Consider the following 14480-nt stretch of genomic DNA (forward strand, 5'->3'; position numbering starts at 1 on the left):
CTCTCAGCTCTTCTACTGAGAGAGACAGTGAGCAGTTGTCCTCTGTTCACCTTCTCCATGCCATTCAGTTATTTTATAGACATCTGTCATATCCTCTTTCTGCTTTCCTCTTTCCAGGTGAATTGTATCTAATATAGAATGACTTTGATGATCCTTTTATCTTGCTATGTACATTTTCTGTCTTTCTTGAGATGGAGAGCAGAATCAGACCTGGCCAGTGTTCAACATGTTGGTCCACTTTGGGTTTATACAGTGATATTACAAGATTTTTTGCTTATTTTTATTTCTTTTCTAATAAACCCTGTAAATAAAATTTTGGATCATTGCAAAACACTGATGCTTTCACAGAATATATATTATAACCTCAAAAGCTTATTCTTAAGTGATAACAGACACCACCAGACCCATTAATGACCTGTTGCTGTGGTATCTGAGCATTTCACAAAAAATGATAATGATAATTTTCAAAATCATCAAATGAATGGGAAAGCAATTTTATGGCAAAAATAGATAAACAGAACACCTAAATTCTGATGCTCCATACCTTCTGGGTACTTGGACTGCAATCTTAAAAGACATTATTTAAAAGGGTTAGTATACAGTATAATATATCTGCATGTAGAATACATTTGATTCTTTACTGCTTGATTAATAAATACTTATGAGAAATGGTATAAATCAATTCATTCCTATGCTTTTTATATCAGTTCTCCAAATTTTGTAGAAGTATCACATACCATAGGTGCAAGACTAAAATAAATCTTGAAATGTAAAATGAATACTAATTTTTGCCAATTTTTGTTTCTGTCTTATTGATTTTTAAAGATTAAGATATCAAATCATTATTAAAAATTATGTGCTTTTTGTGTACAAATAACTGGGTTTTCACTAGCCACATTTTGACCATTTCTATAACAATAAATTTCAGCACAGTTTTCAAGTTTAAAAGTATTAAAATTTGGAAAAATGGTCTGAAATGTAATTGTTCAATACTAGGTTATCAGAAAAGATTTCAAATGTGGATTGAACTGAAACATTTTCATAATTATAATTTTAAATTTGTGGTTTCATAAACCTGGGTGAAAATTGTTTTCTTCCTGGGGGCCTAAATCATGTATGAGCCATTTACAGAAATTGCTGCAATTTTTAATTAAAAAAAAAAAAAATCTGTTTGAGAAGCTGTTCCCAACCAATAAGAATGTCAGGCTTTCCAGTTTGTTGAAGTCTTCATTACAGCATAGATTTGTACCTATAAAAGCATGTGTATGTATAGGAGCAGATGCCTTTGCTGTAATGATATAGAGATGGAGTCTCCCATTGCAAAACTTTGTTGGGCAAAATTCACTCTATTTTCTCGTTGTAAGCAGTGCTTAGCATCTCTCCCTTAACTCTGGGATTCTGTTACCAGAAATAAGAAAAACTCTGCAGCACTGTTTTGAGATGATTGTTAAAAGACTCTTTTTCTTTTTTCTTTCGAAACAGAACATTTTCCTCAAAGCTCTTGCATGAACACTTCACAGCATGAAAAAGAAACCCAATATGACATCACATTTTGTCACCATCAATCATTTGCTATGCAAATTGAGATGCCTAGAGGACTTCAGAGCGTTCAAGGCCTGCTTGCACACAGGGCTTGTGCAAACAATTAAAGGTTTACAATCTGAGCAATAAGTACTTTCAGGAAGAAACCAAATAAATATCAAAATATAGTAGGATATGTATAGAAAAAGAGAAAAAGGTCAGTCTTGATCACAAAAGGAAAATAAAGGGACTAGTGGGCACATCTGGTTAAATGGATTTATCAAACACTTTTATTTGAAAAATAGAGCTTAAATTCTTTTGCCTGAAACTTGTGCTTACCTTCCAAATTCTGAGCCACTTTGAACAATTAAATGTTTCAAAAATAAACAACAGAGGTGTGGCAGGAGATCAAAGGTCCACCCTCATCTTGTTTCTGACAGGTTCACAGAGAATGCATATCCCAAAATAAAGCACCAGGGCAAGAATGCAGTGATGGTCTCCCAAGCTCCAGCAATTCTCAGGTCAGGGCCTGTGATAAGGGTATCATCTTTGCGTAAGTGGCTTTTGATGAATTTTTTCCTGCATGAATTTTTCTCATTGCTTTTTTAGCTGCTGTGAATTTTAGCACTGGCAGCATCCTGTGGCAAGGGGTTCCAATGCTTGTGCAATTGCCATATGAAGCATTATCTTCTTTTGTTTGTTTTGAACTTTCCACATGCTACTTTCATGCTGTGAGTCTTGCCTACGGGCTTTCATTAGAAAAGAACACTCAGTATCTAATAACAAAAGGATCAAGCTACTGTATCAGGACAAATCAAGATGGTAATATATTTTCTATCAAAACAGGATAGGCCAGACTGCAGTCATGTTAAATGGAAGTCCCAAAGCTGCCACACTGCCCCAAAGACAGAAAATGTCATTGCTCTTTCTGTTGGACTACTCCCCAGTGGCCTTCCCCAAAGCTGCTTCTGAAAGGATTTTTCAGCTCCTTTGAAGCCAATGTCAAGGTAAGATTATAGATAGACCTCAAGTGCAAAAATAGAAGAGGCTTTGGGTGCACAAGTATAGGTTGGGTTGAACATAGAAGATAATATCTGTTATCAATATTAGTGAATGGTATCCTGAGGGGAAAAAATACTCAAAATTACCTCCCATTTTAATGTCTGATATTGCAATCAGAGAAGCAGCATATGGCTTCTTTACAGGCAATTTCCTCCAGCCTTCTCTTCTGTTTTGCGTGCCTTGATGAGTCATAATGAATTCTATCCAGGCTTTGGACTGAGCAAAATCTGCAGGGAAAAAACTTACTTCCAATATTCAACCTATCACATGATGGGGGACTAAGAATTTAAGATGCCAGTCTCCAAGATATGTCTGTATGTGCAATCAATGGCATCAAATCATATCTGCAATCTCATATAAACAATAATAACAAAAAAGAGCATGTGAGACACTTTGTTATCTGAGATTGAAGTTTCTCCCTTAACTTTTAAGCCTCTGTTGTAGTAAGAACCTAAAGGTAGTGATGTAGGATAATCGGTTTCATTTTGACCCAGTCTTTGAAAAGAGATCTGCACCCAAATCCTTGATGGCAACATTAAATTAACTCTCCTTTTGGAAAAATAACTCTCATTTGCTGTCAGCAAACTGGGCACAATCATACAGTGTAGTATAATGAGCAATAAAGGCCAGCTCAGTTTTGAGCTACTCATACAGGGGTATAGTGGCAAACCCAAGAAATGACATATCATAGTACCTTGCTACTACAAGAGTAATCTATTTATGGAACCAGCCAGTACCTATCAAATTAGAGTATACCTGTAAGAGTAACCTACTTTGAAGGTAATTATTTATCTTAATTTCCATCAAACATTTGTTAGCTTATGCATTGGAGAATGTAGGTTTCTATCCTTAAGGAATTTTTATTCTATGGAGATGTCCTGAGTGTCCCAGTGGGTCTCTATCTGCCTTCAGAAAGGTGCATGTCTCCTGTAGGTTTTGTCGTATTTGCCACATGGACATCTTGTGATACTTTGGGGCATGTTAAATGACTATGTGCTGCATTTAGGCAGCTAAATTCCACCCTTCCATCCTGCTCATTTTTTGAGTCTTGCTATGCTGTTGGACTCAGTCGTATGCTGTCATGGTAAATTCTTCTGCTTCCCTTCCCATAATGAGAAAAAAGAAGTCATTTCATAGGTTGTTGATTTTCCTTTAATCTTATTGGCTGTTTCCTTGTTTTTCTGCTTTGAAGAAATGATTAAGAGTTTACAATTTCCTCTTCCTTTAGCATTCATTATTTTATTTGTCACTTAGGTGTTTCCTCTCTGAAGGAAAGAATCCTGATCTTTAAAAGCTTTCTTTTCATGAATATCTGTTGTTATTATATTTGCATTTATGTTCTGCGAATGCTTTCCATTTGTAATCTATTATTTATTTCAAATGACTAGAATTAAGCACAACATTCAAAATGAAAGCACACTACTGATCTGTAGTAGCGTGTGTGTTAATTTGTAGTGTGTTGGTGTCCATAAACCTCCAGACTGCACAAGGTTCCTTTTGGTTGTATACTGCATAAATGCAGAGCTTTTGCCCTGAAGATCTTACAGTCAAATTTTAAAACAGACATTAAAAGGTGAATAAATTATAGAAATGAGAATGGAACAGTGTGAAGGGAATAACATGGTTTATGAGCAGTTAACACAAGCCTCACTAATCTGATTACATAATGGCATTATATCATTTTTCAGGTATTATTTTAATCCAATTTTTTATATATTTTAGAATTTAGCCCCCAAATCCACAAATAATTAATAGATATCTTAATGGAGCTGCCAACAATGACTTGTTGTCTCCTGTTCCTAATTCCCAAATGCTTACAGTTCTCTTAGAGCTCATAAAGGTGTTCCAGCAGCTCAGACTCTATTGAGTGTTTTACCTTCCACTGTACATTAACATGCCTTTGTTAACATGGAGTTTTAACTGCAGTCAGACTGCACAGCTGTCTATCTTTTTAAGTGCCTCTGGAATTCCACACAATATTTCCTAGTTTTCAGTAACCTAAATTATTTTGACATCTGTGAATACGCCACCATGGCATTCACCTTTTTCCAAATAATTAATAGACACATTAATTAATCATTTTCCTACATTTTTAAAAATGTTCCAATATTAGCTCTGTTGTTTACTTGAGAAACACAATACAGAAATAATCACAGAGCCAACATGGTAACATGTTTCTTGTGTCATTGCCTTTAAAAAATAATCATCAGCCGATATTTTTTGAAATTAGAACTTCCTTCCTGAAATAGAAGGAAGTTACAGTCCCTGGTTATTCTAGGCCAACTGAGGATATTAATTCCAAAGTGAAGTTATCTTTGAAGAGAAAATGCTGACTGTACCTCTTCTGTTTTAAATTGAAAGTATCCACAGGTCTTAAATGCAGAATAATGCCCTGGGACAAGATATAGTGTCTCAGGTAGAAAAGACAGATTAGGGCTGCCCAGATGAAAAGAGATGCCTTAAGTTCCACCCAGAAGTAGACCCTGAAGCCCAATGACAAGAACAGGGATGGCATTTAAAAATAAATCTCTAAGCTGTGCGTTCATCTCAGCCTGAGGACAAGTTTTAAGACGTGGCTCTAGACAGAGTCTACTGCAATATTCTGGTCTAGAAATAACTCACAAAGTATCACAATCTTCATTTTAGAGGTAAGGTAGTTGCATCTCATACAAATATAGATAGGAAAGAAGGAAAAGACACGATAACTTCTTTTATGTAATCAAATTAGCAGAGAATATCTATTTCTGAAATAGCAAACTTGTCACACAAAAGGTGGTACCATACATTAGAATATGGGGTTCTTAGGACTTGCTGGGTTTTTCAAAAGCTTGTAGGTACTGAACTCTCAAGAAAAGCAATATGAGCATCTGTTTGCTTGTTTCTATTATCGAATACGGGCAGTGTCATATTCACTTCTGATCATGTGGATTTGGTTTCTAAGATATTTAGATGCGTTTTAAAATTTTACCTTTGATACTTTGCATATCACTGGGCAATGACTGAATACAGTCTTTTTGCCATGCCAGATAATTCCAGTTTTTGAGAGGGAAAGAAACTAAGGGAAACTGTGAAAGTTGTCTCAGCATAAAATAGAGATTAATTAATGGATTTCCCACAGACAGTAGATGCAAGTTGCTTTTAAGGCAATTTATTATTCTGAAGAATGACAATGAGTTTCTTATAGACCTTCCAAGTTTGGAAAGACAAAGATTCAAAGCACAAATAGTTGTAATACAGTTGGCACACCAGCTACTATTAGGCTTTTGCCACTTCATATTCCTGCATTTTGTTTTCTTCCCTGGAAGAGTTCCCAGTCATAAAGAACAGTTTACACAGCTTTTTTGGCCACAGCTGATATTGTTTCAGTTCTGAATTTCATACTACTAAAAAGACCCTGGGAGAAAATTAGAGAAGAACAACAAAAATAATCTGGATGGAGACAATGGGAGACAAAATTGGTTTTATGAGGAAGGAGTATAAAAGTAAGCACAGCTTTGTCAAGACGTAACTGTGGAGCAAAGGTGGTAAGGAAGACAGAGCAGTATGCTAACAGTATGTAGTGGTTGAAGGGTTTTTAATCTCAGGAAACTGGTGCTGGCTTAAGAAAGTTTAATTGTGAGTAATAAGAAGAAAGTGAGAAAAAAATTCAAATATAAAAAGATAACATCAAGATTCTTTAGGTTGTGAAGCAGTTTAGCAAATAGTTTCTCTTGGAACATTTGGAATTAAAAGTTAAAGTTAGACAGGAGACCATGCCTCCTAAGGAATAGCTATGGTACATGTGCTGGGTGAGGCTATGGGTGAGATTCAGCTCCAGATTCAGACAACTGAATGTCGATGCTTACTTGTGAGCTAGCATCTAAACTCCTATTAGAGTTAATGGGGCTCTAGGAAGTTGCGTAAATGTAACCATCTACTGTCATTGGAGTTGCTGTGGGCATTGTATTTATCTAATAGCATTGGCAGATCTAGAGCAGGTTGTAGAGGAGACTCGTGCCCTTCTGGAGCAGCAGCTGGAGGCCAGGCAGGTTACAGCAGTAGAAACCTACCCTGGGTCTCTAGACTCCATCGGCTGTATTGGCTAAATCTGCATTGACTCCAGGGGGATCCTAACCCCCTCCTCAGCTCACATATAGATGCCACTGCAAACACCTAAAGCTAAGTATCAGAATCCAGAGTTGAATCCCCCTTAGCTGCAATTTCCATTTAGTATTTCTAGGACAAGGTAACTTCTGCAGTTAAACCATAAAGTCTTCTACCAAATTATAAATACATAGAATGAAATAACCTCAGCTAAAAGGAACCGGAAATTAATTTTGATGCATAATTAAACCATATGCTGTCTTTTCTGCTATCATATTCTTGGAATAACATGATAAAATTTCAATATTTAATTAAATGAAACTTTAGCAGTTTTGAAAATGATTTGTGTGTTTCTGACTTCTTTTGTGAAATTTTTAGGAATTGTAAAAATCTAAGCAAAAGTATTCCAAATCCTTTCCTATTATCATCTCTGTTTACTTTCTTAATGTCACAAGTTCCTAGATTCTAAATAACTTAATTATTTAGCATTATCTGAATAATATGTAATAAAAAGAGACAAATCATCATGTTTTTTTCAGTAGCAAGTGCATCATACCTGAGTAAATGACCTGACTTTTCCATTAGAGATGACACAGTGTGCTCAGAGTACTCACACTCAAATGAAATGAAGATTTATTTTTAACAGTTTGATGAACATTTAGATACAGAAATGGTTCAGCAAATCTTTCCAACAGTTTTCCTCTTTTTGTATCTAGTTCACGTTATAAATACAAAGCACACAATTTTGACTTTAAAAAGTATTCTGATATTTTAACACTCAGAATATGTGTGTGCCTCAGAGATCAGTACATGCTATACTTCTGTCAAATAATCTTTCACTGCTATTATTTTTTATGGAAAAAAAGTTTTACTACAATTTTGAGACCTGGTGGGAAAAAAGCCAACAAAATCACACCTGGTTTACTTATTTTAAACATCCAAATACATTTTAATGAAATATGATTTGATATATTTTACAATCTAATTGACATGCAATTAAATCAATTCACTCTTTTCTTTAGAATTTAGTCTGTTTCCCTAAGTCATGAACAGCCATTATATAACAATACATTACCAGAAAAAGTCTTGCTTATGGCGAATCTTAGCAGCTGTTCATAAAACCACTGTTCAGAAAGATGATAAAACTGAGATAAACTATCATTCATAATGTAAAAATAAAGCAAAGAGTTCAAGCCTGAAAACCATATGTTTTATTGTTTGAAATGGAAAGAATTGACATGTTGTTAATACACTGCATTGTGCTTTGCTCTGTCCTTTATCTTCAACAAAGGATGGCAGTGTTACAAACTTCTGAAAGAGGTCAAGCACTGTCACTTTTATCAAATATGATATCAGCATTTTTCTTTAGTGGTTTTGGAACAATGCTAACTGCTCTACCTTCTTTTAGTTGACTACTTGGTTTAGTCAACTGCTTGGTTTGTATGAGCATTTTGATTCTCACAATTAATTTTGATGGAGCACGCAGGAAACCTATTAACATGCAGAAGATCGGGATAGGGTTAGTATAAAGTGAAAAGAGTCATTGACTTTGGATGTATTTTGTTATTTGGTTGCCTTGTTTATTAGTATATCCCATTTCCAAGCTCTGAATCACTGTGTAGGTTTTAACTCCACAGCTCCCAGAGCAATTCTTTAGTATTGGTAAAATGAAGGGCTAGCCTAGTAGATAAATAATAAGCCCGTATATTTGACTCTATGATAGATTACCCTCTATCTGAAGCTCTTCTTTAAGTTGCATGTAATATTACTGTTTAATGTAACTTGCTTGCCACTTAAAATAAAGATCTTAAGATGAAAAATTCATATATTGAATGATGAAGCCATAAATTCTGTCTGTATAACACCTGTCAATAAAGCAACCCTGTGAAGGAGGAATTATGTGTACATCCCAGCTATGTATACTAGCTGGGGATATACGACCTGTTTTTCTGTGATTAGGTAGCTGTCTTAATATAACTCATGTACAGTAAGTATCAGGCTTTGTTTTGCACAGAGATCTTTACAGCTAATTTCACATAGCAGCAAGATTATGCAGCTTGATGCATAGTAACAACATTGAAAAAAACGGGTCGGATTTTATTTTCTGATCTGTAGGTTAGAAGAGTAACAAATGTCTAAACATAGGACCCTATAATATATATTTCTGGAATATAAATGAATGTTGAATCTCTGGATATTTGTGGAAAATTCATTACAAAGCAAACTAAAAATGCTAGTAACCTTTGAATTATTGAGTGGTTTGATGGATGCAATTGACTGTCATATTCTTTTAAGTTCATATACAGACCCAGGAAAAACACCATAATTTGGTATATTACATTGTAAAACATAACTTTAGAGGTACTGGACTGATATATATTCTGATATAATGCTTCCAAAAGGGGAGACATGTTGCAGATGCAATCAGCCAAATAAATTTGTATTTTGTGCCAATGCACTAAGGAAGTCTCTAATGACTGTCAGTGAAAAAAAAATGTAAAAGAGCTTGTTTTACAGTGATTGTACCTATTAGGGGAACATAGTAGATTCGATTGGAAATAAGATACCCAAAGCACTTGTGTATTTAAGTTTGAAGACAGGCTTATGATGTGATGACTCCCCAAAGTCTTCATTTAGGTAAGCAGGAGCTGAATGAATAACAGCATAAGTGGGATGCCATGGGTTAAGCAGATTTTCAACTCAAAAATATTCAGCAAGTAAGAATTGGGGAAGCAATGATGAAGGTGGTGGGGGAGGGGAAAAAGTGCACGGGAAATTTAATGCTTCCTTTGATAGAACATACCCTCTTATTGATCAAAAAGTTGCAGATTTACTGGAGACACTCAGATGGAATTTTGGCTTACTATACAGTAAGAAGGAATGCAATTTCTTTTGCTTTTTAGACCATATATGTTTAAGTTTAGACCTTAAATCTGGTGCTCGTTCACAGGATTACTGACGTCAGGATATTTCAGGTAAGTAAGGCTATGATTCAGTTCTTCTTCTTCCCAAAACATTCATAAGAAAACAACAAAATCAATCTGTGCATTTGCAGCACAGAAACTGAGATTCAATAGCATAAAACTAGACACAGCAAGTGCAGTGGGAAGCAGAGTAGAAAAGGAAGCGTAGCTCTCTCAATCAATAGTCCTCCCTGTACCTATTGTACATGCTTCAGTAGTTCTCCTTCCATTCTTCTCTATTAAACCACTTTGTAGGATTAGGACAGATGAATGATTATAGCTAAAATCTAAACCCCACTGGGGCTGGGTCAAAACTTTCCTAATCTCTTTCTACTCCTTCAGTAACAATACTTCCTACCTTAGTGTTGCCTGGCATTTTTGCTTGAAGTATCCCAGGGCAGGGTTACAGATCTATACAGGTCTGCCATAGCTCTGTGTGTACCTGGGGCTCTATAGGCCCCACCTCAGCATATTCAACAAGATTGTTCCCTTATTTAATTGCTTATTCTTCACGGGGATTCTAGTAGGATTATAGCCACTCTAGCAACTTTGAAACAGCTGCACTTCTGGTGAGTGCTGGCCTTCGATATTTGAGCCAAGAACTCTGCAAATAATACTCATTAGTAGGACACAGTTTGGTTGCAAGCCATAGTCTGTAATATTTTTTTTTCCCACAGCCAGGATAATTTGAAAAGGTCTTTGTGCAAATAGAAAACATTCTATCTAAACACTTTTCAAAGGTAGATACAAAGAGAATATCTTGCAGCATATATTTGGTAGGTCACAGAAACGCTGGTCATCTAATACCAGATCCTGCTAACTCTTCTGTGTGTATAACACATCTTACACCATAGATAGTTCCAGTGATTTCAAATAAGTAATTATGTTTATTAATATAATTACGTTAGCACAAGAGCTCTCTCTAGTGGAGCCAATGATGCTTTACTGGTTGTGTTGCTCAAATACTGAAAAATAGTAGAAATACTTAATCCTGCTGTCTCCCAAATACACCTAATGCCAGAATGGCATTACAGTCAAACATCATCTCAAAAAGGAACTCTTTTGTTGTATATATGAGATACTTGAAAAAAATCATATACAAAAAGAGCTGGAATGAAATCCTTGACACTGACTGACATCATTGCCCTCAGCAGAGTTGGGATTTTGTGAAGGTCCTCATGGCCTGTTCAAGAAGAAGACGAGATTTCTTTTGAGCATCTAATTATATTTGTCAGGGCTTTTCTTCTGCTAGTCTTTTCTGAGCTGGGGCAGCTGGAACTGGGTGACATGGAGAATGCATTGATGCTGTGCCTGTTCCACAGGAAGACCATGGTATTACATTACCCTTCTGTTGCCCATCTTGCTCCTTTAAGAATAGCTCAAACCTTGCTGTTGTGGTGGGTGCAGCAGTTTTCAACAGAACATTTTAGCAGGTAGAGAAGTTCAGGAAGCAAATGGCCCATCTAAAGAGCCTTTCCCCCAACCATGTGGCTGGCTTTTATGTGAGAAGAAAGCAGGCACTGAGAGAAGACGCTTAGAGCTGTGTTCATCTAATAGCTCTTCTTGCATTAATTTAATACTGGTTATATAGACTTTCTGGTTGATTTGCACCTACTGGGTCTGGGTAAGGAGAAGAAAAGATTCAAGACAGTGCTCTTGGAGAGAACAAGCACTGATATATGTTATATGATCTCTCATTTCTTGTGAGTTTTCAGATTCTGGTGCGTTTTGCTTTTACAGCTGCAGGTATTCTTCCCTTAGCATTTCAGAGGTCCCTTACAAGCAGCTGCTAAAGAAAGAAACTAGTTGCACTACAAAAACTGTATTGCTTGGTTTGGAAAAGAGCTAAACAGACTAGTAAAAATAGCAACTTTCCATGACAGTGCAAGGTTAACAGGGAAGTGCCTCGGGGTTTTATTCAATGATCAGTGCTGTTTTAACACATTTGTTAATGTACTTAAGAGGCTGGTGAGTAGTCGAGTTAGTGAGGAGATGACAAAATTTGTATGAGACAATTATCTAGATTACTCAGCCTCAGAAAAGATTATGAAAACATAGGTAAGCTCTGAGGTGTAGAGCAGTGGAGGAAATTGAGGTAAACCACACTGGGAGGAATCTGAATGCTCCTATAGCTTGGCTACTCCATTATTTTCCTTTCAGAGTAAGCAAAGATATATGTCAGGATCCTAAAAGAGGTACAAATTTAAGGGGGAGCAGTTAAAAGAAGGTCTGCCGCATGTGTAAAGGAGATACTTACGGAGGCTGATGCTGAAGGCAGAAAATGTGGAGGACTGAGGGCCCTCTGGTGTCTTTGTGCCACCAGAAGTACTGGCAGATATTCCACAAAGGATTTGCAGCCTGGAAACCTGTCCTAAATGTCAGTACTCATGCCCTTTTCTTAAAAGCGGGCAATGCTTTTGTTTTAAAAGGTAGCAGAAAGAGCATCAGTCTTTCTAGGCAGTAGTCTGGTTAAAAACCAGGCACACTCAGAGAATGTGGGAGCCTGGAGTTCAGTTCCCTCCTTTCTTTCCAGAAGTCAAGCCTTTCGGAAGAGAAACTCTTCTCTCTCTCCCTTGTGGGTTCTCCCACATCCTCCTCATGTGCCTGCCCCATGATGGGACCTTCTCTGAAGCAGCCATGTAATAATGGCAAGCAATTTTCCTCAGGAGCCTGTCTGGGGTGGCATCACTGGTGAGTCTTTGAAAGTCTTAACGTATTCTGCAAAACGGTGTTTCCTTGTCTCCAGCTTCTGCCTGCTCCATGTTGTAGCTAATGATCTTTATTACTCTGTGTGCTTGTTTTTGATGGTCCTCCTGATTAGTCTTTTTCATTTCAAATCCTTCAGTGCTTGTTTTTGAATGAGTCATCCTGCTTGGATGTCATCAGTGGCAAATGGAGTGATATTTGCCTGATCAAACGTAAGCATCAGAGCTAGTCACCTTTGGCTCCTCTTACAGTTAAAGGAGAGAAATGGGCACCTCTAGGGGCTCAGACCATGTCCTTTAAAAATGACATAAAAAAAAGGGTCATGTGAATCATGCCCTAAAAATGCCTATTTTTCTTAGTTTGAGTATAGAAAGAAAAGGGAACTGACAGTCCACTATTATCTTCAGGACCAACACAAAAGTCTTCTTTCCTTTTATGTGTGATTGCTTCAAAAAGCAATTGACCCAAAGGCGTTACCAGGAATCTAAATAGAAAACAATTTGGGCAGCTGAAAAAATGTAACCGAGAGTAACTTGGAGCATTATGTTCAGGGAGAAAGGAGAAGAATGTGACCTGCCCATCCACCTCAGTTTGAATTTGGCAGGGCTGACAGGTGGAAGGTTGTATTTTTTTCTGTAAGACTGAACATGTTGATAAGATAGTCACTTAAAGATGAAACTTGAGGTGTCCAAATGATTATTTTTACACATTTGCTTCTTAAAATAGATGTTCATGTCAATTTTAAATATTTTTGTTGACATTTGAAGAAAAGCAAGCTTCCTTCTTTCCTTCCTTCTTTCCTTCCTTTTCTTCTTTGTTTGGTACAATACAGAATCACAGTCCCTAACAATGACAGATAAATTTCAAATTCTGGGTTGAGCAGGTCTCAGGTGTTTTATTCATGGGTACCATATGCAAAATGTGAGTAGTTTTTCCTATCATGGGAAAGTAATGTTATGTTCAGAACTGCCAAGGTTATTTGAATTTGACTTAGCTGTTTTTTCAGGTGAATCTAGAAATAAACGGAATGTTGAAAAAGGCAGCTACATGTTAAATACACAGAATACCTGCAGTTTTAATTCTTTTAGGTCAAAAAATATTCAAATGCATTCACAGTATTTTTGATTGAAAGAATTTGTAATTGGATTTCCAAACATGCTGCTTTCATCTTGGGCAGTACAATGTGCACTTTGATAATAACATGGCTATGTCATTAGAAAGAAGTCCATTTACTAGTTTAGGCATAAAATGAGATACAGAAGAAGACAATAAAATGCTTTCTAACATAATGCACCTTATTTTTTATTGTATTCAATAGAGGCATGATGAATAAGTAATCTTATAAGTGCATCAGAAGTACACCTTGGCTGATCTCTTAGAGGTGTGAGATTTCACTGCTATCAAGATTATTCATAATACCACATTAATTTCTAATAAAGTATATAAAACTTTATAATGGATCAAAATATGTGCCCACAAGCTGTTTAGATCATCTGCTAGAAGGGGCAAACTTCCACACTGTGAAAGTAATCTAAGATAGAAGGAAAAGAAATTATGTGAAGATGAAGAGTAACATTTTCAAAATGTCTTTTTTAAAATAAAGTCCTTAAATAATAATTTACTTACTTTCCGTATGCACACTCTTTTAGTGGTAGTTGAGCTATATATCTATAAGCTGTTCTGGGCATTAGTTACATTTTCTGCTGTTTAATGTTATCTCATGCAAATTAGATTTGCAGCAAACTAATCTGGTCCAGGTAGTAAACGTCACTGCTTGAGTTATTTTATTCATCCGTTCCTTTTTTTCTGTGGCATTTATGCAATTACCAGTGCTAGTGGGATTCTCCCCTCCCTCCCGCCATGAAATCAGAAAAAATTAAATGCAAGGAACCTAAATAAGGTTTACAATTTTTCTACCTTTTTCTTTTTTTCTAGGAGAAAGAGAAAAGAGATTTATTTGCTTTTAAGACATCCACAATTGAAAATTGAATATCAGAACATAAGTCATTTTCCTGATAATAACACTTATTATATACATAGGAAATTCTTGAAACTGGCTGATTTTTACAACCTCAATGACAATAATACCAGTTGGGTAGTTCTTTGTCAAAGCTTTGTGGCTCCATCTTTGGACACTAAGCATTT

At 36.2% G+C, this 14480-nt stretch overlaps 1 long non-coding RNA gene across 1 annotated transcript in view; it reads left to right on the forward strand.

The window, feature by feature from the left end:
- The first annotated feature begins 9472 nt into the window (after positions 1 to 9472).
- The window catches only part of LOC112979590 (uncharacterized), a 52864-nt gene continuing 47856 nt past the window's right edge, over positions 9473 to 14480 (forward strand). The window contains exons 1-2 of the long non-coding RNA XR_003258215.2: positions 9473 to 9641; positions 12163 to 12320. This is a non-coding gene — a long non-coding RNA (uncharacterized LOC112979590). The remainder of the gene's footprint in view (positions 9642 to 12162; positions 12321 to 14480) is intronic.

The sequence above is a fragment of the Dromaius novaehollandiae genome, chromosome 2 (assembly GCF_036370855.1).
Source record: "Dromaius novaehollandiae isolate bDroNov1 chromosome 2, bDroNov1.hap1, whole genome shotgun sequence".
Taxonomy (NCBI): Eukaryota; Metazoa; Chordata; class Aves; order Casuariiformes; family Dromaiidae; genus Dromaius; species Dromaius novaehollandiae.